Source organism: Passer domesticus, chromosome 5, assembly GCF_036417665.1.
Source record: "Passer domesticus isolate bPasDom1 chromosome 5, bPasDom1.hap1, whole genome shotgun sequence".
Taxonomy (NCBI): domain Eukaryota; kingdom Metazoa; phylum Chordata; class Aves; order Passeriformes; family Passeridae; genus Passer; species Passer domesticus.
The window spans coordinates 4,199,391-4,225,296 of record NC_087478.1 but is presented as its reverse complement, the minus strand read 5'-3'; the positions used below and the strand labels follow the sequence as shown (position 1 = coordinate 4,225,296).

The 25,906-nt window shown below is 38.3% G+C and overlaps 1 protein-coding gene and 1 long non-coding RNA gene across 5 annotated transcripts in view; one reads left to right on the top strand and one right to left on the bottom strand.

Moving 5' to 3' along the window:
* The window catches only part of CELF2 (CUGBP Elav-like family member 2), a 545,552-nt gene that overhangs the window by 508,796 nt on the left and 10,850 nt on the right, over nucleotides 1-25,906 (bottom strand). The window lies entirely within an intron of this gene.
* LOC135301554 (uncharacterized) lies at nucleotides 14,813-25,244 on the top strand. Of its 2 annotated transcripts, XR_010363309.1 has the most exons (4): nucleotides 14,813-15,047; nucleotides 15,921-16,209; nucleotides 23,001-23,101; nucleotides 25,035-25,244. It is a non-coding gene; the product is annotated as an uncharacterized LOC135301554 (long non-coding RNA). The 2 variants fall into 2 exon arrangements; XR_010363308.1 differs by lacking the exon at nucleotides 25,035-25,244 and having other exon boundaries at nucleotides 23,001-23,935.

The window sequence follows — 25,906 nt, the reverse complement described above, 5'->3', positions numbered from 1 at the left end:
CAATTCCTGAAATGATCATGGGAAGTTTTGGGACAAAAGGGAACATGCTGTTGCTGCAGTTGTCATGCCCAGAGTGCCACATATATCCAGTCCTTTGGCAAAATCCACATGCCCCTCATTCTTGTTCCCTTGACCAGAACGTACTCACCAAGGCCATCTCTTGGGCTTTGGAAGAGGCCTGGCTGTGCCTGGAGAGGTCTGGGAGGGTTATGTCTTGGGTGATGCCACCAGGTCTTTGTTTGGAAGTGGGATGAGCCAGAGGTGTGTTGAGAGTCCCTTGATGAGGTGGCCCCAGGACTTCTGTTGGACACTCAGCTCTGCCTTGCTGGCAGGAGTCTGTGAAGCATTCCATGGTCATCGGCCATCCAAACATCTTGTGAAAATCATCTTAAAATGAAACAGCATATCTCACAGCCCTAGCTGATTTACCTTTCTCTAAAGGTAAATCTTTCTTCACCTTCTCTTTTTGAATTAAGCACTGTTCTGTTGATAGAAGCCTCAGCTTCAGTCTGGCTTCTCAAAATAATGTTTAGTTTTCCATAGAGTTTTTCCATTGGTCTTCTCAGACAGAAACCCACTCCATGGTTCCAAAAATGGCCAACTTCAGTTCTTCCCCATGACCTTCTGCTGCTGCAACAGTGAATGCAGAGTTTCTTCATAAGGGGTCTGCTGAAAGAAAATATTCTTGGGACTGACAGAGCAAGAGAAGTTTCTACAATGCTGTTACATCTACAGGAGATGTAAAGGCAGAACCTGTGTGTAACAACCCCACCATTAATAACGTTTCCTCCCAATTTGCCTACCTGGAACACTGTGGGCTCAAGATGGAAAATATGCAACTTGAAAATGTGCAAAAATTGAAACCTAAGTGTGTGTGATGGCTTTGACATGATTTGTGTCACTTGAGAGCCTGGTGGCACGTGAACACGGGGAATAACTGAGGGTTGTGTCCATAGGGAATAAGAAAGAGTTGTCTCTTCAGATGTTCTATGCACTGGGGTTGCAGAGCAGGGGGCTACTGAGGGAAACCTTGAAGGAGCTGCAGAGTCCAGAGTGCTCTGCTGAATCCAGCAAGGGAGTAGTTTGTTTCCTCTCAGTTTCCCAGGACTTACTGGACTTCTCTCCAAGGTTATCGTTCCCTTTTTCCATTCAATATCAGTAGTAAAAACTTCTCTTGTTGAGTGTAGAATGACATTTCAAGAGTTTATTGACTAAGTCTGCATATGCATTTCTTCCCTGAAATTTCCAGTGGGATATCATGAGAAAAGATTTACAAATCACATATTCACAAATTCACAGACTATTTTGAGTTGGTCTTCTTTTTTTTTTCCTATTTTTGATGCTTTGAACTAGGGTTTTTACTGACAAAACCAAAAAATGTTCTTATTGATAACAGTGCCTGAGGCACAGACCATTGGAAATACCATATACATTAATAAGGACTTTGATAATTTAAGTATTGAATAACTGCAGATGCCCAACATATGTTACATGTTTGTGTTGAACAGTGTGGTTAGGATATGTCTGGATATCTGGTATGTGAGTTTCATGTATAAACTGCACTTTAAATTGTTGATTATATCCTTAGGCAAGTTTTAGTGAATTAATAGGACTTGTTGATTTGTAAAAAATAATCATAAATCCAAGTTTGCATGGTGCTGTCAAGAATAAAGATTTACCTTAAAGGTGGCAAGTTTTAAGTGAGCAAGTTAAAACACATAAAGTGTAAAGTATAATACGAAAAAACTGACAAATCTAAATTATCATTAAATCACTCCTCAGATAATTAATCCACATTTACGGTCACACTTTTCAACAACATGAAGGGAAGGCCAGATATTTCTCAGTCATACAAAAGGTTGTAAGAAAAAATATCCACCTTTCATTCCCAATGGTTCTCATTCCTCCTGGAAGACACTTTTTTATAACCAAGAGAGATCAATAACTTGATTTATCTGAATAACACATTTAAGCAAGTCAAAAAACCTCTGCGATAGAAGTTAATGAGGACTGGCTGTCCAGGGGATTTTTAACAATTCATTTTTCTTTAGTGAGGTGAGAGAGGTTCTGCTTAATTCCAGCTTTTCCCTCTCTGTCCTGTAACAGAACAAGCATATTAAATTGACCCAGAATTACCTGTTCTATTTAAAAAAAAGGACAGGAAAAATGCTAGATATGTTCTCTATTTGCCTCACTGCCTGATAAACAAGAGAAAAACAACTCAGATGTGCCAGGTGCAAACTTACTGCTGCTTTTCTGTGAAATTTAAAGACGAGACTTCAGTAAAGGCCATTCAATAAATATCTGCTGTAGCTAATCAGAGCAATCTGAATGCTGGAACTAGCTTTGCATGTCTGCAATGGGACAAATCAGATACCTGCTTATAGCACTCCAGAGTTCCCAACACTTGGGCTCTAAAAGACATAATCAAAATGTTTCACAAGGTGTAACTTGCACAACTTAATAATTAAAGAAACGTCTCAGACTCTGTGCACGTGCTCCAGCAGGAATGGTGCCACTCAGAAATAAATTGCATGTCTGCTTAAGATGCTTCCCCAGCAGTATTAGAATCTGTCCAGTAAAATGATACGAACTTAATTTGCCATAGTACTAATTTACATTGCCATTAATGAGAACACAAGTTTTAAATCACAGACATGGAAGTACTATTGTGCATCCAGCTTATTTCGACTCCACTCAGGGTGATAAGGCATTCTCTAGACAATTGTAATTATGAGTAATTTGTAAAAGTAATATGAACTGCTTTTTATTACAGGCAATAAAAATCAATTCTTCATTCAATTATCTTTCCTGGCTATGATATGATAGCTGCCCTGAGTGAGTGCAGCAGAAAAAAAAAAAGCTGAGCTAAGTTCTAAGGAAAATAACTATTAAAGAAAAAGAAAATAGTACTGCTTTAAAAAAATATCTAAGAATACTTAATCTCCATTTTGACTTCTTGTCACAAAAACATGATAATAAATGCCTGAAAATATTGCTGTAATTCTTTTTCCTTGAGACATCAAATTCCCATATATTGACATTATTTTAAACATAGGACCAATTTCATTGATTCAGTAGGATAATTCTTGTAGTTAAGAGGCAGCAAAAGTATAAGTCTTCATAGAATCAGAATGGTAGTGAAGGAAGCATTTTGGATGTAATTAGTTTTCATGCAGTAAAACTTGTTGAATTAGAAGTTAAACATTAGCTCCAACTTTAGGAGGAATTAGAACTTAAAAGCACAGATACCTTCTATTTAACAATACACAGGGATTTAGGCAGGAATGTTTTTCACACAGAATGTATCTGGGGAAAAGTCCCTCTTTTTGCTTTGTATTTTTTTTAAATTTCAAACTTTTGAATCAGAGGTGTCTGGAAACAAAATCAAACAAGTGCTTTTGCATAAAAATCCCATTAATTAAAGTGATTTTTTATATTTAGAATAATATTTTTCATTAATTTTTGGTTTCAGGGCAATTGAAATTGAGAAAAAAGAGTGTCAGATTTCCTTTTGAGGGTGGGACCTGATTTTGTTTATTATAACTTCCTCATCTGCCATAAGTTTAAGATTTTCATGGAAGTGATCAACTGAGCCTCCAGTGCAGGAAGATTTGAGGATGGGTCACTTTACCCCAAAAACTTTTCTCTCCCTTTTTAATAAGGAAATGACAAGGTACATTTGTTTGAATTTTTATCTGGAATATTAGAAATGAACAAAGACTGTTTAATGGGCAAACTATACCAGGATTTTGTGAATCAGAAAGGTTTTTGGGGAGCTCATTTTTTACCACCTCTCTAACATAACACACCTCTGCTCAGACAGTGAGTGAATGTCAGCTTTAGTCAGGAGCCATTTCTGGAGCACTTCATTAAAATAAATCCATATAAAATACATGGTCAGGGTCATCTTTTCCTCAGTCTTTCTCAAATCTTCAACTGCTTACTTGTAGTGCATCTCCTTCTTTTAAATTGTATTTTTAAAATTTACCTCCTTCTCTTGAGTTCTGTATGTCACCTACATAGAAGGGATCAGTAAGGAATTTTCTGATTAATATTTATAAAAAAACTTGTTTGTGAATATTTGGGAAGAGTGAGTTTTATGATGTCATGGCAACCTCAAGTTTGTAGTAAAATTTTCAGATCCTTCTCTGAAAAGACCTTTGTTAATTGGCAACCTGTACCTATAGCAACAGAAATACACTTCCTTCAGTTACATTTTTCAAGCAAGTTTTTCTCAGGAAATCTCAAAGCACAGATTTAGAGGAACATTCAGTTCATAAGTAAACAAGGAAATTGGAGTAAACTGGAGTACAAATTTGCTGCCATCAGTCGATTGTTCTTGAGTCCCTTTAATTGTTCCCAAAATTCTGATTTTAATCAGATAAATTTGGAGTTACACACCCACAAGATAACAACATGAACTATTTCAGAGTAAAGTGCTAGAGTGAATATACTATTTTCAAAGCATGATGTGTCCAGCTCTGGTGTCAGCAGCAGGTCCAGCTCTCCTGCCTTCAGATGTGATTCTGAAGAGAGCACAGACATAACCTAACCCCAAAAACTCTCCAGTGCAAATTTGCTGCATAAAAATGGGTTCTCATTATACTGGCAAGATCCAGTTTTAATATTGGCAGGTGTAATGAAATCTCCCTCTGCATCACCGTTCCTGAGCTATGCCATTCTTGTTACTGCACTCCTGAAACTCTCTTAAGTAGAGAACTCAGCATTTGCATAAATTCCCTGAAGATCTATGAAGAAAATGTTCCAAGGCCCTCGGGGGCTAAGTCTGTCTGGTGAAGTATATGAATAAATCTGTCAGTTTTGAATCATTAGGAATGGATGGCTTTAGGGTTGATTTTAAATGGGTGCCAGTATATCTCAGGGTTTTCCTAAAGAGAGAGGATGGCCAGGATAAGCTTATATTTTTCTTCTTGTTTGGATAGGGTTAATGAGGGTGTTACCAGGAATTGTGTGGGAGTTATGGAATCAGAAAACCACAGAATCATTTAGGTTGAAAAAGAACTTTAAGATCATCAAGTCCAGCCATTAACCAACACTGCCAAGTCACCACTAAACTATGTCCCTAAGCACCACATCTACAAAGTAAGTAATTTGTAAATACTAGTTAATCATATTAACACAGAAAAATAGACACTCAAGCAGCATCTGTTGAATGTCATAGCATTTTTTCCTATTTTGTTGCAAGCAGGCTAGGTGGCATAAATCATTCCTGGCTCTGTTTGCATTTTTATTTTTTTCCCTGTAAATTAAAGACAAATTATATAGGTGAATAGAAGGCAGCATTTTAAAGCGCTGAATTTATAGGTTTGTATTTTCTCAAGCGCATATGCTTTGGTGCTGCTATTGGGAATATGGAATATTGGTAACATTCTCATGAAAGTAAATAATTTAACTTCTCTTAGAAGCCTGAACTTTCAGACTGAAGGGCATAGATTATGGCCAAAAGACCTTTCAGTCCCTAAGGTAAGGAAGGATGGTCTTGTACCATCAGTCACAAATTTGAATGTGCTGTATCTGGCTCTTCCTAAGATTCTGTGTGTTATCTTATGTGCATTTAGGTGAACAGTTTCAAAAAAGTCCACAATACCTGTTCATCAACAATTTAGGTCTGATAAGTTGACACACTGAGCACTTTGGTCTGTACATTATTTGACCTGGAATTAAAGTGAGAAACATTTCCGAAAGTCAAAGTTGCTTGACTGCTTTAGGGTTCACAAAACAAAAGCAGCAAAATGTCCCTCATGTGTGCTGACCCAAGGTGCTTAAACCAGCAGAGCTCAACACAGAAATACAATTACAGTGTGATCTGAAAGGTAAAAGACTGGGGGCAAGGAAAAATCCTTTGTCTTCCCTGGCTTTCACTGACAGTGAGGAAGACCTTGCTGTTCCTTGCCATCAAAATCTTTGTTTCAGACTCAATTTATTGGGGCAGTGATACTTAAATGAGGCTTTCCAGCAAGTCATCTCTAGGATGTCCCCTCCAGGCTGCCGCAGAAGGGCTGGTTTGCCACTGAGCTGTGCAGGGAGGTGAGGAAGTCCCCAGTGTGATACCCCAGGGGATGTATTGTGAAACTGCATTCTATAATGGTGGGCTCCTATACACCCAAACACATATATAATTCAAAAAACCCAAAAAACCCAAAACAAAACAAAAAAAGAAAAAAAAAAAGAAAAAAAAAGAAAAAAGAAAAAACTCAACAAAACCCAAACAAGTTCTGAGCTTTAGAAACAAGGGAGAGCACATAGATTGCCTGTGAAATTGTGCATTTATATTTTGTATGAGCAAATAACATTGAGACCTTGTCCGAGAATAAAGGTGCAGATCCTCTGTTGTGTAATAAGATGGTCAGATATTCTAGATTTTCTAGAATATTCTCTACCTGCTCACATGCAGCAGTCAGACTCATGGACATGACCCACCTTGGCTTCTAAGATAAATCCTGTCCTGCTTCACACAATCAGCTCTTACAGTGATGTGTCCATTAAAAATGCTTCAAGGTGCTAATCCAGAGCAATCTTTTCCCTTTTGACAATTGTTAGAGAAAGAAAAAGTACAGTTTCTTGGTAACTACACAAATCTGCTGAAATCTGATCTTTCCCTTTCCTATTATTGCCACACTGAAGATTCCATTTTCTTTAGGGAAACCTCAAGAGGCAGCAAACTAGTTTTGAACTATTGCCATCACCTCTCTTAGCTGCCTAGATAACACTGCAAACTGGGATATTTTTGTTGTTTAAAATACATAAAAATAATAAAAAAATCACAAGTGCAGAAAAACCAAGAACAATTTAGAGATGACTGCAGTAACATTAAGAGCTCTGAGCTTGTCCAGCTTTTCCTGAGGAGCACAAATAGACACAACTGTGATAAGAAGTTTTGAAAGAATATTTTATGTATATTCTGTAATCTGTTTATTAGATGTCTCATTTTGAATAAAGTAAATTTGTTATAAATTAATAATTTTATACATAATTTAATGGTTTCTGTGTCTATTTCTTTTCCTATCCCATTAGACAGATAGGTTGTTAATTTTGTCCTGACATTTTTTTTTCATCCAGTTTTTCAAGCAGTTCGTTGCAGCTATGAATTTCCAGAAAAAACAGGCTCCGGTGGAAAAATGCCAATTCTTCTTAAATATGACATTCTGAAAAAATATTCTGAGAAAAATATCTCCCTTTCTTTCTTTTCCTTGAAATTATACTAATGCAGGTTTCCATCAGAAACGAGCCTGACCTCCTGCCAGAGTATCTGAGAGAAGCTCACATCATCTGTGACTCTGGAAAACCCCAGCTCATTGAGGTGTTCAGACTCTTGGCATCCTCTGCTTCAGGACAGTTTGGGCACGTGGGCTGCTTCAGCAACAGGGAACGTGGAGTAACTCCAGCTTTTACGAGGTTTTTCACTTCCCAGGAAATGGGATACAACCTAGAAATACTCCCCAAACAGTAGTAAAGGATTGAGGATGCTAAGAGATGTCATTTGACCCAGACAAGACAGCATTCATAGTCTTGTCTCATTCTCAGCTGGAAAGCTCTGAATTTTCCCTGTTCTTTTGTCTATTGCAACACTGAGTGGTACCTTACAGCTTTTCTGGAGTTCTGGAAATACCAAAGTGAGCCTCAAGGCCCACAGCTCTGGGGCATCTCAGGCTCACAAAATTCCTCAGATTCTCCATATGGTTGTACAAGAAGGCCTGGACTGCCTTATTTCTAGTTCATTGTTTGATTTTAGGCAAATATATACTGAGCCTACATTTAGTTTTTAAGGATATTTCTCCTTAAAGTAATGAAGAAAAAAAAAAAAAAAACAAAGGAAAAAAAAAAGGAAAAGGGAAATGGAAAAACAAGCCAGGCACTGGTGACTGATTAATTTTCTTTTGACACATTGTTTGCCTAATGCTTTATTGGAATAGTATAACATTTGCATGAACAAGAAATCCACAGACATGGGCTTTTAATAATCAAACTGCTAACTTAAGTGTCATAGCAGTGTTTGGGTGATTAATGAAAGGTGTTTATAGCACCACTTATTCTGTTTCATTTCAGCAACTGTGCAAAACTCCTTACAGGGTGTATGACATGTTGCTCCCTTTATAGAGCAGTCTCCATATGTTCATTAAGGTGGAAAAAAATACGGAAGCTTAATGCAGGTGTCAGCTGAAACCTGCAGAGGATCACTGCTTCATTGGTTTGTGCTTTCTTCTTTGATTTGCAATTAACATATTTCAGGACTTCAGACATGTTTTGCCTGTTGTCCCTGGGGTACCATCGTTCCCTTTGTGTGGTTTGATTTCTTTCTTCTTTTTTATTTTTGCTTTTTAAGTATTACATTTTTACTGACACAAAGAAAGATATCAGAGGGCAGAAAACATTCTTCAGTATCTACCTGCAACAGGATTGCATATTAGGATATTTGCTTCTTGCCTACTTTTTTTTTTTTTTTTTTTTTAAATCACACAGTTGTCTTAATGCTGAGGACCTTGAAATCCCATGGGAAGACCATCTTAAATAAGGAATCAAAACAATTCAGGCTTCTCATCACAACTGTGAATTGAAAAATAAGCACACACCATGTTCACTCCCCTAACTGAGACACTTTCTGGGGCCTGTATTTAATGATGAAATGCAGCAGGATTTATATTTGTATGGTAAGTAATGAGCTGCATTACGTGGGACTGAACTACTGCAGCCATCCCGAGAGAATCCAGTATGGCAAAGTTTCAGAAAATCTCTGACTGCACTTCCTCCCTCTTGCCTCCTGCCTTCTGTTGCCTTCTCCTCCTCTTTTGGGCACCTCTGCTGTGTTGCAGCAAAAGAGTGAGCAATATTAATTTGGTAGGGCTTCTGCCCTGACTTGCAAGGTTAAGAATGAGAGAAAACAGCTGAAAAACCATCTTCTGTGGAGGACTCAAATTTCTTATCCTCATGAGAGTGGATGGTGAGAAAGGCTGATGTCCGGGCTAAGCTACCACAGGTCATTCTTTCTGTCCTCAAGCTGGCCAGAAATCCAGATCAGAAACTGCTTTTGCATATTGGCAACCCTTGTGCTGGTATTTGAAAGGAGGCAGTTGTCATGCTTAGCATTTGCACATTCAGAAGCTACTGCTCCTACTCAGAGGGGGAAGTTAGTCATCCAATTTCTTAGGGAGAGGGGGAAAACTGGTTGCATTTACAGGAGTCAATGTACTGACCAAAAAACATGGAAACAGAGAGATAAGGATAGGTGCCATGGGTGAGTGAAGACATTTTTTCAGAATTCAGTGTTATCTCACAGACTTTCTACATCCCATGCTGTTTATGCCAGTATAAATGTCAGTACAGTAAAAGGATGCATCATCCATTTCTTGGAGATGATAATATCAGCAGGGCTCATTTCTGTGTTCTTCACATGGCTTCCTTTTGAAGGTGCCTGCCTCAGATTTTTAATATCAGTTTCATCTATAAATATGGGACTGCATTACACATACACATTCTCTTGTGTATACATGTCCTTTGATTCTTTTACCATTCAGCTGAATTAATTGTTATGATCAAGCAGGGGAATCATAAGAATTGTCCTCTTGTTTTCACTCTCAGGCCATTTCCTAGTACAATCCTAGATCTTCCTTAAAATATTGAAAAAGCTGACACTTGTTAGAGAAATTATGAGCTACCCCTTTCTGAAACACTCATTTTCTATCTTCTAACTGTAAACTGATTTTAGTGCTGAAGCTTCTAAAGTGCTAAATTTGCCTTGACCATTACTGTTATTGCTGAGGAGGTAAGAATGTTTGAAAACATTCATAGAGTGGAAATCTTTAACATTTTCTTTAAATGGAGAAACTTGCTATGTCTTAGGTTGCATGCAAATTGAATGGATGAGCCATAGATGTTAGAATTCAGTATTCTTATGTTGAACCTGATTTTTGTTTTTATGGGGCATTTTGCAGAAGTTCCATACTGTAAAAAAACTGCTGTGGCTGCCATGACATGGACATATAAGTGTGAGGATATTCATTATTCCAGATTTCTTTTATACCTGATGTATAAGATCTGCCCCAATAAAATTATTAGGCTCCTTGTCATAGTTCAGGTAAGAGGTCTGCATGTTAAACAGATGAGATTACATTGGACTGGTGTATCTGTGCAGAGTTGCTTGTTGTCAAAAGGGCCTAGGTACAAATTTTGGGAATTTTTTTTCATCCAGAGAGAGTCCAGCCCATGAAACAAAAGATATCTGAGCCTGGGTATTTTCTTCTTCTCAGCTTATCAGCAACAAACTTTGGAAATGATATATGCATGTATGACATAAAATGCTAAAGAATGTACTGAGCTCATTTTCCTCCTGAGGATCTTTCAAACCAGGAATTTCGAGAATAGCCTGATAAAAATGTGTAGGTTCATTATTGGATCTCTAATGTGTTGCTGTCCCTCTAATTGTTGTTCATGCTTATTTTCATCAAATTTCCCATTTGAAAATATTTGACTGATTCTGTACTCAAATCTTTCCATTTTCTTCTATCTGGCTAGGTAAGGAAAGTGGGAATGGACATGGAGATTAAAAACCCTGCAATTTTGTTTTTAGGCTATCTTTCCTTTGGGAAAGAACTTGTTGGTGAATGACATCTGCTGTTACAACAGCTCAAAATTACAAAACATCTCTTTACATAACAACATCTTGAACAGATTTCAGAAATGTTATTTGCAGGGAGTAGTGTAAGCCTGGGTGCGCTGTCTGTATTACACTTTTCCTCTTTAAAAGCAGTATTTAAACACACAGTGGCCAGAGTAATTTATGAAGTAAACCCTGAAAAATTCTAAATCAGGATTAGTGTCTATTAACTCTATTAAGTTCTATTTGGCAGTCAACCAAAGTGTCAACTGAGCTCACATTCCTTTTTATCCGGTAACTAATACCGGAAAAGCCACATGCACAATATCAAGTGAAAAAAGGTGTCCAGGGTAATGTTCCAACTATCAGGCCAAATTCTCTGCTGGCATAACTCAGTATTTCCAAGCCAGATCTATTAGAACAACCCGCCTGTCTCAAATTAATTTTTTGTATTCACTTTTTAATAAGCAACTTTCCAAGAAATGAGGGTTTTTTAGCTGCATGACTCCTATTAAAGTCAATAGGAGTCATGTGGCTAAAACCCTATGTGATGCTTGAATTTATTGGAAATTGGTATCTGCTGCTGAGAGCACTTCTATTGTTTGGTCTTCCTGCCCAATCATCACTTTTTGCCTGGCCATGTAGCCCCTTGTGCTCCTACTTGCTGGAATCTCCATGCCTAACCTTTCTATTCCTTCCCCAATATCCTTTCACACTAAAAATAAAAGTGCCTCCTCTGTGGAATCATTAGTGCCTCATGCCCTTTTGTTTGGATTTTCTGTGCGCGGCCTCTTTGTTTGGCCTCGGCTGTTGCTGAACTTTGCTGTTGGCTGCTCTGAATCGTTGCATTGTTCGTGCAATCACTGACGTTTGCACGATCCTGGGTGGATGAAAGGTGCTCTGCACACAAAAGCCTGGCTCCTTTCAATTTCATTCTGAAATGATAGGGGTTAAAATACCTCCAAGTGGGTCTGATATCACTGCTTTACTGAAAAACGAGTTTCTAGCAGGTGTTATCAATTATTACCTGGGAATTTCTTGCTTCCCCAAAATGATGTTATTCAGCTGGAAATATGTTTCACTGCAGTTTCTCTGAGGAGTTTTAATCAGTGTGAATGTGGGCTGCAAAACCAACCCTTAGAGCATTGTTGTAGGATTTACTCAACAATAACTAAAAGCAATGTGTATTTTGTTGAAAATATCAAACCAACTTTTTGCTTGGTTCCCTAGACATGTTATATGGACATGCATATGGACAGTACTCTAATTTGTATATTTAGAATATTCTATAGAATCATAGAATGATTTGAGTTGGAAAGGGCCCTAGAGATCATCGAGTTCCAACCCCCCTGCCATGGGCAGGGACAGCTTCTACGAGACCCAAACCCAAACCATTCTGTGATTCTGTTCTGTGGTTCAGTAATATAGGTTTATTCTTCTTCAAAAAGTGTCTCTGAACATCTGAGTTAAAAAAAAAGCAAAAAAAAAAAAAGAAAAAAAAAGAGCAATCTACTATAGTTTACAAAGAGTTTTATGGACACTATACAGGAAAATTGCTAATGATTTCATCTGAGTGTTGTACAGCTCTACAGTAAAGGGTAGAAGCTGTCCAGTATTCTAAAGAGAAAGTGTAATTCAGATTCCTTCAGGTATTATATTAAAAAAAAATCTTAGGATTGAAGGCACCATTACTCAATCAACTTGCGAGCCAGTTGACTAAAGTAAGATGAAGATTATCTTCAAGGAAGACCTTGAAGAGCAATGGAGCACTGAATGAATACAGAACTCTTTTTGGGACAGTTATTGCTGAAAATTTCATATTTTAGCTTGGATGTACTATATAAGAAAACCCACAGTGTTTCCATGTAAGAAAATTTTGCATATTTTTCCAGGCTCTTATAGAGTGAAAAAAATCTTTAAAAATATTTTCTTTTTATTCATTGTGTGGCTTTAATGTTTGTCTAGGGATCCCAGATCTTCAGAAGCTTATTTGTCTATCACAGGTGCAGTTCTTGTGGTGCAAATGTCACTCCTTGAACATCCTTCTTTGCCCTCATTATTTGGGAGTGTGCTAAGATAAAAGGAGTCCTTTTCTCTTATGCCTCTTTCCTTCCCAGTCTTGCTTCTCTTACAACCAGAATAATGTGAGTTAGTGGCAAGTGCTGTGACTATATTTCAGGGTTTATCCTGAAAAAAATAGATTCATGTTCTTAATACATTTTCTTGGTAAGGCTGCTGCTGGCCGAGTGAAATTGCAAGTGTGTTTCCATTTGACAGGGTTTGGAATGACCTTTGCTCATTTTCCACAGGATTTTCTGTGGAACATTTACCATAGCCATGTTTATCAAAGTAGTTTTTTCAGATTTTCCACTTTTTTGAAGTCCAGTGTTTGCCTTGAGAAACACTTTGTTAGTAAACAAAAGACACCAGAAACTATCAAAGATAATTGTGTAAGATAAACACATGCAGCAAAGCTGCTGATAGTAATATTAACATTTTGTAACGGAAGAGTCGACCAGAGATGTGTTTTTTAAGACAAATTAAGAAACTTTTCATTAAGAAAAATATTTTATCTGACGCAAATCTGACCTGAGCTAAATTTGAACTGCCCTGGAGAAAGCAAAAATCTGTGCCACACTATGGGACAGCCAAACTAAGCAATCCCCCAGATAAAAGATTTAGCACAAAGTTAGTTTTAAACTAAAGAAGACCAGCACTTTAATCTTTTTGCTTGATTTCCCTTTCAAACACAGTCATCCATTTAGTTCCCTGCTGTCCTCATGAAGAATTTCCTCACGATGAAATCAGGGTTCGGAGATTTATTATGCAACGAGCAGAGCAGGTTCAAGCTGATAAAGGCTTCCTGGGTGAGTGAAGGATGCTTAATGCTAGGAAAGATACTCTTTTAATGTGAGGTTCTTGACCATTTATTACATAAAAATGTTAATCTGATAGTGTTTTTAATCTGCTTGTTATCAGCAGCGGCTGCTTGGTGTTAAAGACAAGATAAAAGGCAGAGCTGAAGAAGCAGATTTGGGGAGCACTTGCTCAGTTAACATGCTGGATGCAACACACCTGCCTCCCATTTATCTGCTCTTCCAGAGTGAGGAGGAGAGGGATTAGGGCTGAGATAAGGCACAGCTTGGTGGGCTGATTGGGCAGCGCAGTGCGCGCGCTGAAAGGACACTGCGCCACAGATAAGCCGCGGTAAATGTTGGGACAGTCATTTCCCAGCAAGCTCTGCAGAGCAGAGGATTTGCTTTACATGCCATTTCGAGGGGTTCTCCGAAAGCAGAATATTTAATCCTACCTCGCCCCTCCACGTCTCCCTCCCGCCTCACAAAACCTGCAGGATTTATGAAGCCAAACTTCCTGCAGATTTTCTGTCCGTGTGTTTCCCTGGGCTTGTTCCAGCTAATGTATGGGCTGGTCCTCCCTGTGAAATCTTGGCAGGCAAGATACACTGTGATTAGTCCTGCCTTTTGTGCGTGTAAAACCAATTGCTGGTGTAAAATATAGAGTAGCTGTCAAACTAGGCTGAAGTCTCTCATGGACTCAGGAGTTATTGGTGGCCTGGAGGACAAGCACTGTAATAATATAAACCTTGTATTCTGAGAAGACCAAAGTAAAGGTTATCTCTGTCTACAAGACAAAAATACAAACTTTTTCTTGCACGATTTGGCTCAGCAGTTAACTTTTCATATTTGAGTTGACGCAAATATCTGCAATCAGTCAAGTAGCTGGATAACAAAGAGCTCACCCATTTCAGAATATGTGGGGGATTAAAATCATTGACCCTAGGATGAAGCTCTGACCAGTCCAAGCTTTTCTTGCCTGAGGAGACATGAACTCATTTCCAGCAGTGAATCCCACATATTTCCTACAACCTAGTAGACTACCATAGCAACCAGCCACATTTTTACGTTGGGATGATCTGCTTTTTACCCAAAAGAGATATTTACAGTTATCATTTCTGTTGAAATCAATAAAAAAATTCTTCTTTGGCAATGCAAACTCACACTGCTGAGAAACTTCCAGCAATGTCGTGGGCTGATGGTAAGTTCACACAGCATTTGGTCTGAATGGGTACAGCCTGTGCAGGCACAAGCACACTGTGTTACTGTGACTTCAGCAGGAGCCATGGATGCACAAGCTGGGTGCATCCAGGAGCAATCTACACATTAGGCAAATAAAGCATTTGAAATGACTTTGAAGTGAACAGGCTGATCTCTGCACAAGTTTTGGTGTAGTGTGGATGTGAACTGGTCAGTCACAGAAGAATGGGTAGAACTGGACGGATGCTGTGTATGTGCTGCCCAACATCTCCTACTCAATGGATTACCAGAAATCCTGAATCACACCTTGTAGTCAAGCAGGATTTCTCTATCTTTGAGAAGTCTTGTCTAGTGGAAGTTGTCCCTGCCCATGGCAGGTGGGTTGAAACAAGATGACCTTTGAAGTTCCTTCCAAACCAAACTGTTCCAGGATTCTATCCACATGTGCTAAACCCAAGAGAGACACATATTAACAATCCTACATCATAGTTATTTAAGTTTATGAGGGAAACAATGGTTAGAGTGAACAAAACTCCCAAAGGCAGAACAAAACAAACGAAAAATCAAGTGCTTGTTGTTAGCCAGACATTCACTTGCTGATCCACTCAACTGCATTTAAAAATGAGTATGTGCTGGGGAGGTATATAACCAATGTCCAGAACACCCAAAGTTCTACATTTTCCCCAAAAGCAATATTAGCAGAAGGGTTCACCAAAGGAGCTGGACAATACCCTGGTGTAAAGACTGTTTAAATTAGGGTTTTCTTTTGGATTCAAATCTGGAAGATACTTGCTCAAGCACCAGATAGAGAAGCCTCCATTGATGTTGCTTTTAGATTGAGAACTTCAATGTTTTCTCCACACCAGCTGAGGAACCGTGTGTCTAGACAGTGATCACTGCTAAAGTTGAAGACTTGAAATCCTGCCCTATTAATTTAACCTTGGGAAAACAAAAAGTTTCTAATGGTCATAGCACAGAGCTTCCCAGAGTCCAAAGAGTATTTTGACAATGGTCTCAGGCATGTGGTGTGATTCTTGGGCTTGTCCTGTGCAGGGCTAGGAGTTGGTCTGATGATCCTCATGGGTCCCTTCCAACTCAGGATATTCTATGATTCTGTGATTCTACCATGGGTACAAACCTCTGGTCTCAGGCAGAGGACTAACAAGATTGATGATTATGAAACAAACTAGAAAATGTCCAGTACTGACCTCCCATAAATGATCTCAACTAAGTCTATATTCTCTTCTCAGGCAGTCATCTGAATAAAGAGACTACCAGGCACTAAATGGGTTAAAATTGCTGTGGCAGCAGAAGTACCTTGTGTGACAGAAGCTTTGGTCCCTCTGAGGTAATGGAGGCTGTTAGCAGCTGGATCCCAACTGATCTCTAGTGGTAGGATCCAGGGAGGAGAGAAGAAGCAGAAAAACAGACAAAAAGCCCAAGTCTTTCTGCATCAAGTCCTATATCCAAAAGCAGATTGGAAGTCTGTGCAAGCTGCAGTGAATTGGAGTAACGTGCATTGTTCGCCAGTTCTGCTAAGTAAGCAATCAATATATTTACTCCCTGGATATAATACAATTTTGCTGTTGTGACAGTGCTACTTCTACTACTCTGTGAAGAAAAATGAATCCATGTAGTCTGTGATCCCTATCTGGTCAGAGCCTTCACTCTCTGGAAGATATTTTTAAAGATAACCAAAAAATCATAAAGAACACTTGTGCTGCACCAAAGCCAAGAAATTCAGACACACAATGGAATTCAATGACGAGTGATTAGCCCAACCTATTTTACTGAGATACTGCCAAGTCATCTGGATGGTTACAGCAGCCATGCATCACTTCTGCAGCCCTTACATGTAGCAGACAGAGTTTCCAGTAGATTCAGATGAGATTCAGCTTTTTGCTGAATTTTACTTCATATAGTTTTTAAAGGAAAATCTTATCTTGTCAGGTTTTTGGTTTTGCTTGTTTGTAGTTTTGTTTTCAATTTTTGCTGTTCATGCTTATTCAGGTATCTGGCTGTATTTGAATGTCCTGAATGCAAATTTATCTACTCACAGAGCTCAGGCTCAGGCTAATCAGCAGATAGCAGTCACAAGATACTCTTCTATCTCATTAGCAATGGAGAAGGGAAAGAAGAAAGGAAGGTGGGAGTCATGAGGAATGGACTTACAGCTAGAAGTGAAAAGAAATCATGATGATGAGACATGTTTTTGCAAACCTACATCTTGGAAAAGAATTTTCTGCATCTGCTGTAGGATACTATTGGAAGATGAGAGAAACAGAAGAGGAGAAACTCTTTGCTGGGAATCTCTTTAAGGACTTTGTAAAATCATGGCAAAACCAGCCTAAAGGAACAGTCTACTTTTTTTTACCATTTCAGTTTGTTATTGGGAGATTAATGAGAAGAGCTTGAAGTAGAAGATTAATGTGGTCTATTCTTATAACATGCTCCCCTCCTCATAAATCTCCTATTACATACACACTAAACAGCATGTTGCTTCACCTTCTCTGAGACACAAGTCCACCAACAGATCTCTTTCATTTGCTCCCCTGTACTTCCCAGAAGTCAACACCCTACTTAAATAATACCTACACCTCTCCCAACTGATATTCTCTTCTCCTTTAGCAACACATCACCACTAGTAATGAACAAAGAGACAAAGAAAGAAAAAAGTTAGACTCATGCAACTATCAGGATCAACTCCTGAGAGTACAGATATTTAAATACAGTGTGGAAATCAACTGAAATTGTTGATTTCAAATTAATCAGTTTGATTTTTGCTTCTCTCTCACTGGTAAGTTTTGTGCTTAATTTTCTCTTTTTTGTCTTGAGAGGGACAGATTCACTGTTCTTTCATTCTCAATCTCTTGCTCTAAAAGAGTCCACGAGGTAACGTCACAGATGGCCACCACCTCCTCAGGTGTCAAAGGGAAAGCTCCCATAAGAGGAAGAGTTGACAGCCCAGGTGGACTCTCATGTGCTTGAACTTCAGCACTGCAATTATAGCCCAAATACAGAGGAGAGGAGACACATCTCTCTAAACACCTCATCACTGCATTCCCACAGCGTGCCTGGGAGAAGAAGAAATCATAGCTGCATTTTGATGTTATACAAAGATAAAGAACCAGCTAGATGAAGTGATTTATTTAGGGTCACTCAGAACATCTCTAGTTGAATCAGAAGCAAAGCTTCAGTACCTGGAGCCTTGTTCCAGTTAACAGTTGTATCTGCCCAGGTGACAGACTACACTTTCACTCCACAGAATAACAAAATCAACTCTCCTGAATACACCCTGTTAGAAATGTTGTCCCCTGTAGCAAGATTGCAAGAGATTCACAAGCCTCCTACGTGCACAGAGACCAGAACAACCCTGCCAAATGCTGTCCTAAATTATTCTTGTGTAAAATTCATTGGGTACAAAACAGGAATAGTAGAAAAGGCGGAAGGAGATGAGCTGTTCTTGAAAGTTTTTTCTTATTATGCAAACACAGAGTCCAAAGATTTTCCAGGGAATTGTTGTGTTAAATAGCCACAGTTGTAAATGGTGAATTCATAAATGAATACAAATGTGTAGCTGTCATAACTGGCAGATGACACTTCCTGAAGGATAAGCTTGTACTCTTCCCCAGCGAAGGCGGCATGCAAGAGTTTCATCTCCTGAGACTTCTAATGTACAAATTCTTTGGCAATTCTTCCTAAGGCGGAACTGTTTTTAATTTAGAAGACGTCAACCTACTTGTACTACTGGGAGAAATTAATAAGCCAAGGATGCAGGTTGGCTGTACTGTAATACTGAGTAGATATGTCTCCATTAATTGCAGGATTGCCTGTGCTCACTTAAAAGCTGTTCTGTCTCAGAGCTTGATCGTGTTGCCTGTGCTCAGATAAAATTCCCTTGAGCTTCTAACACCTTTCCTGCTGCTGACCCCTCAGGGGTGGGTTTGTTTCATGTCTGCATGCTTCACATGCTGAACCATATATTTCTTCTCTCTGTATAGCACAGATATGAATATAGATAACCATATGTCCTCTAATACTAAGCTGTGTTACTCTAATCTGTTCTAGACATTTAGAAAGGCAATTAAAGCAAAAAGAATCTTAAAGCCATATTCAAGTGACCTGGCTTATAAACAAATCTTTGGATTTATATTTTCACTGTTTGCTATAACCAGGGCCTACGTGGGGCATCACTAAAACCAACTTTCTCCCCTGAGCAGACGTGGGCACTTCATGTTTCCTGAATACAGCCTTGATAAATGGGGTAGAGTAAGTCTGTGACAAACAAAGAAACAAACAAACCTCCCCCACAAAAAGAAAAACAAAAAAAACCCCAAAACAAACAAAGAAAAAGAAAAGAAAAGAAAAGAAAAGAAAAGAAAAGAAAAGAAAAGAAAAGAAAAGAAAAGAAAAGAAAAGAAAAGAAAAGAAAAGAAAAGAAAAGAAAAGAAAAGAAAAGAAAAGAAAAGAAAAGAAAAGAAAAGAAAAGAAAAGAAAAGAAAAGAAAGAGATGTTTAAATTCACATTTCACCTCACAGACTGGTACTTTTCTACCAATTTATGACCCTTCTCCACCTGAACTCTTCCAAAGGCCCTGTGCAGGAGAGAGGGGGCATTTACTGGAGTTATCAACTCATCCTTCAAGTTGGAGGAAAACCCTGGTTTAAAGGACTGAGTGCAGTATTTAAGCTTGCAGATATTCTGGCAGATTTACAATGTGTGCATGTACATGAGGATAACCAAAGTCCTTCAGTTTTCCCTATCCACTTCTCTGCATGATTATTCCACCCCAGGAAGCAATCTATTATCTGCTGGACTGACTTATTCCCCACATTTAGTAACTCTATTCATGCTACTAAGTGAATGATGCTGTCTAAATACCAGACAGATATTATGTACAATTAACTTCCTAAATCTGTTAGGCTAACAAAAACTTGCCAGAATTAATGCTGTGCTCCCCACACATAACCTATGTAAATGTTTCTAAATGAAATAAAGTTAAATTAAAAAAAAAAAAAAAAAAGAAAAGAAAAATAAAAAGAAGAAGCTTTCATTCTTCAGTGAAATTTTGTACAGTTCAACACACTCCCAGGCACAGTAGGTAGTTTTTTCATTGATTTTTTTTTTCTGAATAGGGATGAAGTCTTCCTTTGTGTACAAAAGGAGAAGATATTAAATTTTGAATGGAGCTATATTTAAGAATATAGCTCCATTCAGAAGGTGCACTAACACCAGAAATTCACCAAGAGTTTTGTTTAGAAGGTGATCTTCTACTAATCTGAGTATTCTTAAGAATAATTTAAGCAAATGGAAAACACATTATATTAAATTGCAATCAGCTCATTTAATATTATTTGAATATTTGTTTTTACTGAGTTTGATTAGAGATTTCTAGTCAGGTTTTGACCTTAGATAGCTTAAAATGATGTCAGTGAAACTACCCCAGATTCCCACTGACATCAACAAAACAAATTTTCACATGTTTGCTTGGTTTTTTTTCTGGCCATTGGAAAACTCTGCATAAATGTTGGCAGCTTTTCATGGGAACAGTGTTATAACATAACCTTTTCACATATTACAAAAATCTCAAACAAACCACCTTTATAGAATTTCTTTCTTTATGGTAAAAGTTGTCTAAAGGATGTACAATCAATACTTTGCAAAAATGAACTCTCTTTAAAAAAAAAAAGACTAACCTTTCAGGTCTGCAATTATTTGAGTAACAGAGGAAATTTCACACCCCTAAGCAGGAGCTTGCCATTGACTTACAATTATATCCTTTTAGAGTGTGGTCTAGTATTTGAGATGACACCAGACCAAGACTCAGATGTTTCACTGAATTATTTATGACCTGGGACAGTTACACCTGCTCTCCCTGCCTTTCTCACTTCTCACTCTTTCTATGTCACTCTTTTTCCATGGGAACTGTTTAGGTAAAGATTTCTTTCTTTATGTCCAAGACCAAGCACCAAGAAGCCCTGGATTTAAGCAGGAATTCTAAAAAAGGAACATCAACAATAAACAACATCCACTACACAGTATAAATGGCTGAAAATGGTACATAGAAAAAACAATGTGGAAAAAATTAATTTGGGATATTTAACGTTCAGAAAATTTGATGATTCAGTCTAATTGGGTGCATTAAACAAACTATATTCAAGGGATATGCTCCTGGCATGCTGTAAAAGCCTTTTCCCCCCTTTTTTAAAATGAGAAATCTGGTTAATTAAATTTACTTCCTAAACAGCTTGTATTACAACAGTAGAAAATGACAGATGTCTTTCATAAAATTAGTCATATTGTGGTAATTTCCCCCTCTCCCCCAAACATTGTGTGATTATGGGCATATTTTCTCCTGTTAGAATCTGTCATAATTGGTAACGAGGATCATGCAAAAATGTTCTGAAAGGTGTTCTGCATGAAATGTAGAAAAGTTTTCCTGTGACAGATTTTCTCATTGCCACTTTATTCTGTAGGCTGCTAGCTGCTTGCAGAAAACTGCATAATTTTAAAGGCTTATACTTATAAAGGCCAATCATGTATTAATTCATTTGGTATTCATTGAGAGACCTTTAATCATGATGGATTAATTTATTATAAATGCAGATATAATATGTTATTTCATAATATCACTACTGTAATTTAGCAATTAAACAGTCTGTTATTATTTCAATCACTGCCCAGATCTGGATCATGATACAGTGTTTTGCTCCACGGTGAATTATTTTATTACATATAGGACAATGGATTTTTTGGAGAGTTAACCTCTGGGAAAGCAGAAATATATAAGGTAATACTTGGCTCTGATATTCTGCTTTGTCTCTGAGATGATTAATCTGAAATACTTGGAGCCAGCAAGTCAGAAGCTTGCAGTGATTACAGGTCTGATCCAAAGCTGGCTGAAGTCAATGATGCACTCAGCACCTTGGACCCTTTTGTGAGTGAGTGGGGTGTAAATACTTATCAGGAGAAGGATGTGGAGAGGCCAAAAATCAGGCAGGTGCACCAATTAAATGCAATCTGAGCTAACAAGCAGAAATGGTCAGATACTACAAAATTTAACCTGTTGTTTGAAAATTTAACCTGTTGTTTTTTTGAAAGCTGAGCAAGTGCTGACCTGTATTCCTGTTCCACTAGAGAGAAAAATAGAGAGCTTCCCAAAGGACCTGGGATGAGGCCATTTTACCTCCATCCTTAAACTGCCTTCTTTCACAGTTCTTATGCCTTCTGATGCTTTCAACTCAAAAGAATAGGTGCACATTTATGCTGATCCAATTTTACCAGTGTCAGATGTTCAGATGTTACTGTGACCCACCTGGAAAGACCCTGGGGAGATTTTGGATCAGAAGAATAATTTCCTTATTACAGATGTGCAAACTATGGTACTTGGAAAAGAAATACCTTGCTTTGGTACCTATACTACATTTGGAAGGATAAGAGATAGAATTTCTGGAAAATTATTTTCAACCATTTCCCTTTGTCCTAACCATTTGGCCTCATTTTTTGTCCAGCATGTACTGTTTTTATGTTAGAATTGACATCATAGCAGCATACAACTGATACAACTGCACCAACTGCCAAAAATTCTAAAGACTTTTCTCTTTTCTTTTTTCTTTTCTCTTTTCTTTTCTTTTCTTTTCTTTTCTTTTCTTTTCTTTTCTTTTCTTTTCTTTTCTTTTCTTTTCTTTTCTTTTCTTTCTTTTCCTTTCCTTTCCTTTCCTTTCCTTTCCTTTCCTTTCCTTTCCTTTCCTTTCCTTTCCTTTCCTTTCCTTTCCTTTCCTTTCCTTTCCTTTCCTTTCCTTTCCTTTCCTTTCCTTTCCTTTCCTTTCCTTTCCTTTCCTTTCCTTTCCTTTCCTTTCCTTTCCTTTCCTTTCCTTTCCTTTCCTTTCCTTTCCTTTCCTTTCCTTTCCTTTCCTTTCCTTTCCTTTCCTTTCCTTTCCTTTCCTTTCCTTTCCTTTTCCTTTTCTCTTTCACTTTCTAGTTCTCTTTTTTGTGGTAGAAGTTACCAAATCTGTACCTCTGGCTGGACACTGGAGAACAAATTGATCTGTTACCTTGAGCTCATTTTTTAACCTCCCTTTATTGACATTTAAGTAACTGATTCTTCTCCATCATTGTTAGCTGTCTTTTCTCCTGCCTGTCAAGAGCTTGCTAAATTAAGATTCACAGCCCAGGATAGTTTTCATATGAACCCAAAAGAAGTCAATATGTTTACTTAGATAAATGGTTATTTTACAAGGTAGTGTAAAATGCATATTTTTCTGTGGTATATAAAGCCACAAACCACAATCCATCATGAGTGACTCATTTAATCTCTGATGTATCAATAGATGCCTTCTTCAAGGAGCAATCTGGAATAAGTGGCTCACATTAGGAGATCTGGAAAAAAGCTGCACAGGGAGCAAGTGAGGAGACCGGAATCAAAATGATGGTAATGTATCCTTGGTCATAAGGCAGAGATCACAAAATCCTGTTAAAGCCTCCAGTGTATCACTCTCCCTTTCCAGGATTCACGCCCTCAAAAGCATTTTATGCTGCTTTTCCTTCTCACATTTGGACTGGATTACAGAGCTATCTGCAACCGGAGATGAGGAGCATTTTTACAGGCTAACAAATCTACTAGAACCAATGGTTTTAATCTCTCCTTGGCTACAGAATCAAAGCCAAGTTCTTTGCAGGTGCAAATGGGATCTGCTCCACTGCCTTAGGTGGAGTTTCACTCATTTACACCATTAAAGAATTTGGCACTGAGGATATTGAGATCAAAAGGTTCCAGTTGGCAAGGAGATGTGCAGAAGAGAATCTGTCTGGGGAAATATTCTGAGAAGACTTATCTATCCTGTGAAAAGAGAACGTACCTCTCCCTGGAGCAGTCTGGTATTGATAAATCCAAATTATGCTACATTTTGGGACATCTCCTCTGACCCTGCTAATTCTAAACTGGGCAGTTTAGAAAGTCTGCCAAAACCCAGCAGAAGGAAAGCACATTGGTGTGCTCCTCTATGTGCATTTTTACATTATCCGATCATATGCACATTTTATGCTTTTATTTTCCCCTAACGTAACAATTACTGGTGGTCTGTATTGTTCATTTAATGAAATGAGGTTTGGAACATATCCTGCCATAGCTGCTTGCACAACACACACAAAAAGAAGTATCATTACTAGATATGTCTGCATGGTGCCACTACTCCATTGCCAGAAGCAAATTTCACCTCATTTGGAGTTCTTGCACATGCAACAAAGCCTTTGCCATTATTGTTTCAGAGAGAACTAAGAAAGATCTGTTTATTTGTTAACAATAATTTTGGGAAATACAGGAAGCAGTGAAATATAAAGACTAATTTAGAAAAAAATTATCAAAACTAACATTTAAAGTGAGTAGAATAACACAATCCCCAGTCCCTCACCTGTTCTTGCTCTGGTAAATATATGCAGCTTTTCCAAAAGGACAGCATCAGTGTATTTACACTTTTATATCTTTGGATGCTTGTTCAGAATCCAATTTGCTCCTGGACAAGGGCATATTGATGAGTACCTGGACTGTTTATTTGGATGGACGTGCTTGCTCTGAAAGCCAGCTCCACTCCTGCAGCCCTTATCCATTCTCAATAGCTCTGTACCAACAGTCAGCCTTCTTTCCTCTAAGAAAGGCACAATACTTGTCTCAGCCTACACTCTTTCAGGTAGCAGGAGGATTCTGCACCAGGTTGGATCAGGTGTTTGTCCAAGTCCTGTGTTCATCAGTGGATCTTAGTGGCTGCCTAGAGCAGGCCATAAGAGCAAGCCAAGCTTACAGTACTTTCCCGTCTTCCCAAACTTCCTGGCTGAGGGATGCTCTGTGGATATATCAGCACACTGAGTTTTTATTACACAGGTTAGGATGAACTTTTATACCTGAAAGCATCCTACTTGATCTGTACAGACACCTGCCAGCAATTATTCCCACCTCTTCTCTTCAGGTCCCCTCTAACAGGGTGGGTAAAGTCTGAAACTGCACCTGGCTGAAGTTCAAATCAGGGTCTGTGAGCATTCTGGGGAGAACTCACCCTTTGATCTGTGTTTCTGCTAGTTATGTCTACACTGATATAAAGATCCAGACCAGGAACGTGGCCTAAGGACCATTTCCTGGCCATTCACAGACCTTCAGTCAACAGCCTCCTCCCCTGCAGAGCTTTGGGTTGTGCCAAATGTCACTCTCTAAAACATCCCAGGTTTTGGGCTGGGGGACAGCAGGTACCACAGACAGGGTGGATGCTGGCAGTTCTGCCTGGGGCTGGGGGAGTGTGTGTGGGTGGACTTGAGCTGCACCAGCTCAACAGCACGTGGGGCTGCAGGATGGTCCTTGGCTGTTTTCTTCCTAGGACTGACAGAACCCTAAAGATTTGTCCACAACATATTCACCAGCAGCAACACGAACCACTACTACCACCAGGACTTTCAAAATAAATTTTATCACCTTTCTAAGAACAAGTTTTCTTGCTCTGGAAAATTAATTTTTAGACAATGAATAAAGCAGCATAAAAAAAAGTGGAGGCATGGAGGATCTTTCAAGATGGTCCCCAAACTAGTTTTGCAGCATGTGAAAATTAATTCCTTTTGAAGTGTTTCCTGTCCTGCTCCAATGTCATTTATTCTGTCCTAATGTATTTTGTGAAAGTCAAGCAGAAAAATACATTTATATAAGACAAACCACTAGTAAGGGTCATAGACTTCCATTTTTATTTTAATAAAATCTTTGAAGACTAACTCATACAATTTGTGAATCACACTTCATGAGAAAGACTTCCCAGAGGTTTTTAATAATTTGAGGTATGAAGCTGACTGGAAATACCAGAAAAAAACCCCTGCTTCTGTGTGCTCAATCTTGTATTCAACCAAAGATAAGTAGCTATATGACAAAAGCATATTCTTATACTGATGGGAGATAAGAACATAAAGAAATTTAAACTATGACAATGTTTTTCTGATTAATGGTGCTCAGATTGTCTTCGTGTACAGAAGGGGCTGATTATCCTTGTTTAAATTTTACAGATTTTCCTTGGACAAACACACCAGCTGATGATGTTTCTATCTTTTTCCAAAATAAGATATCTATGCAGTAAATTAGGAAAAGTCCTGAAAGGCAAGAAAAATGTAGCTGAAGAAAAGGAGTACTAGTATTGACTTCCAGAGCATCACTTTTTTGGCTTATTTGAAGTCAGAGTTCTCAATTGTGCTGCACAGAAACAGCAGC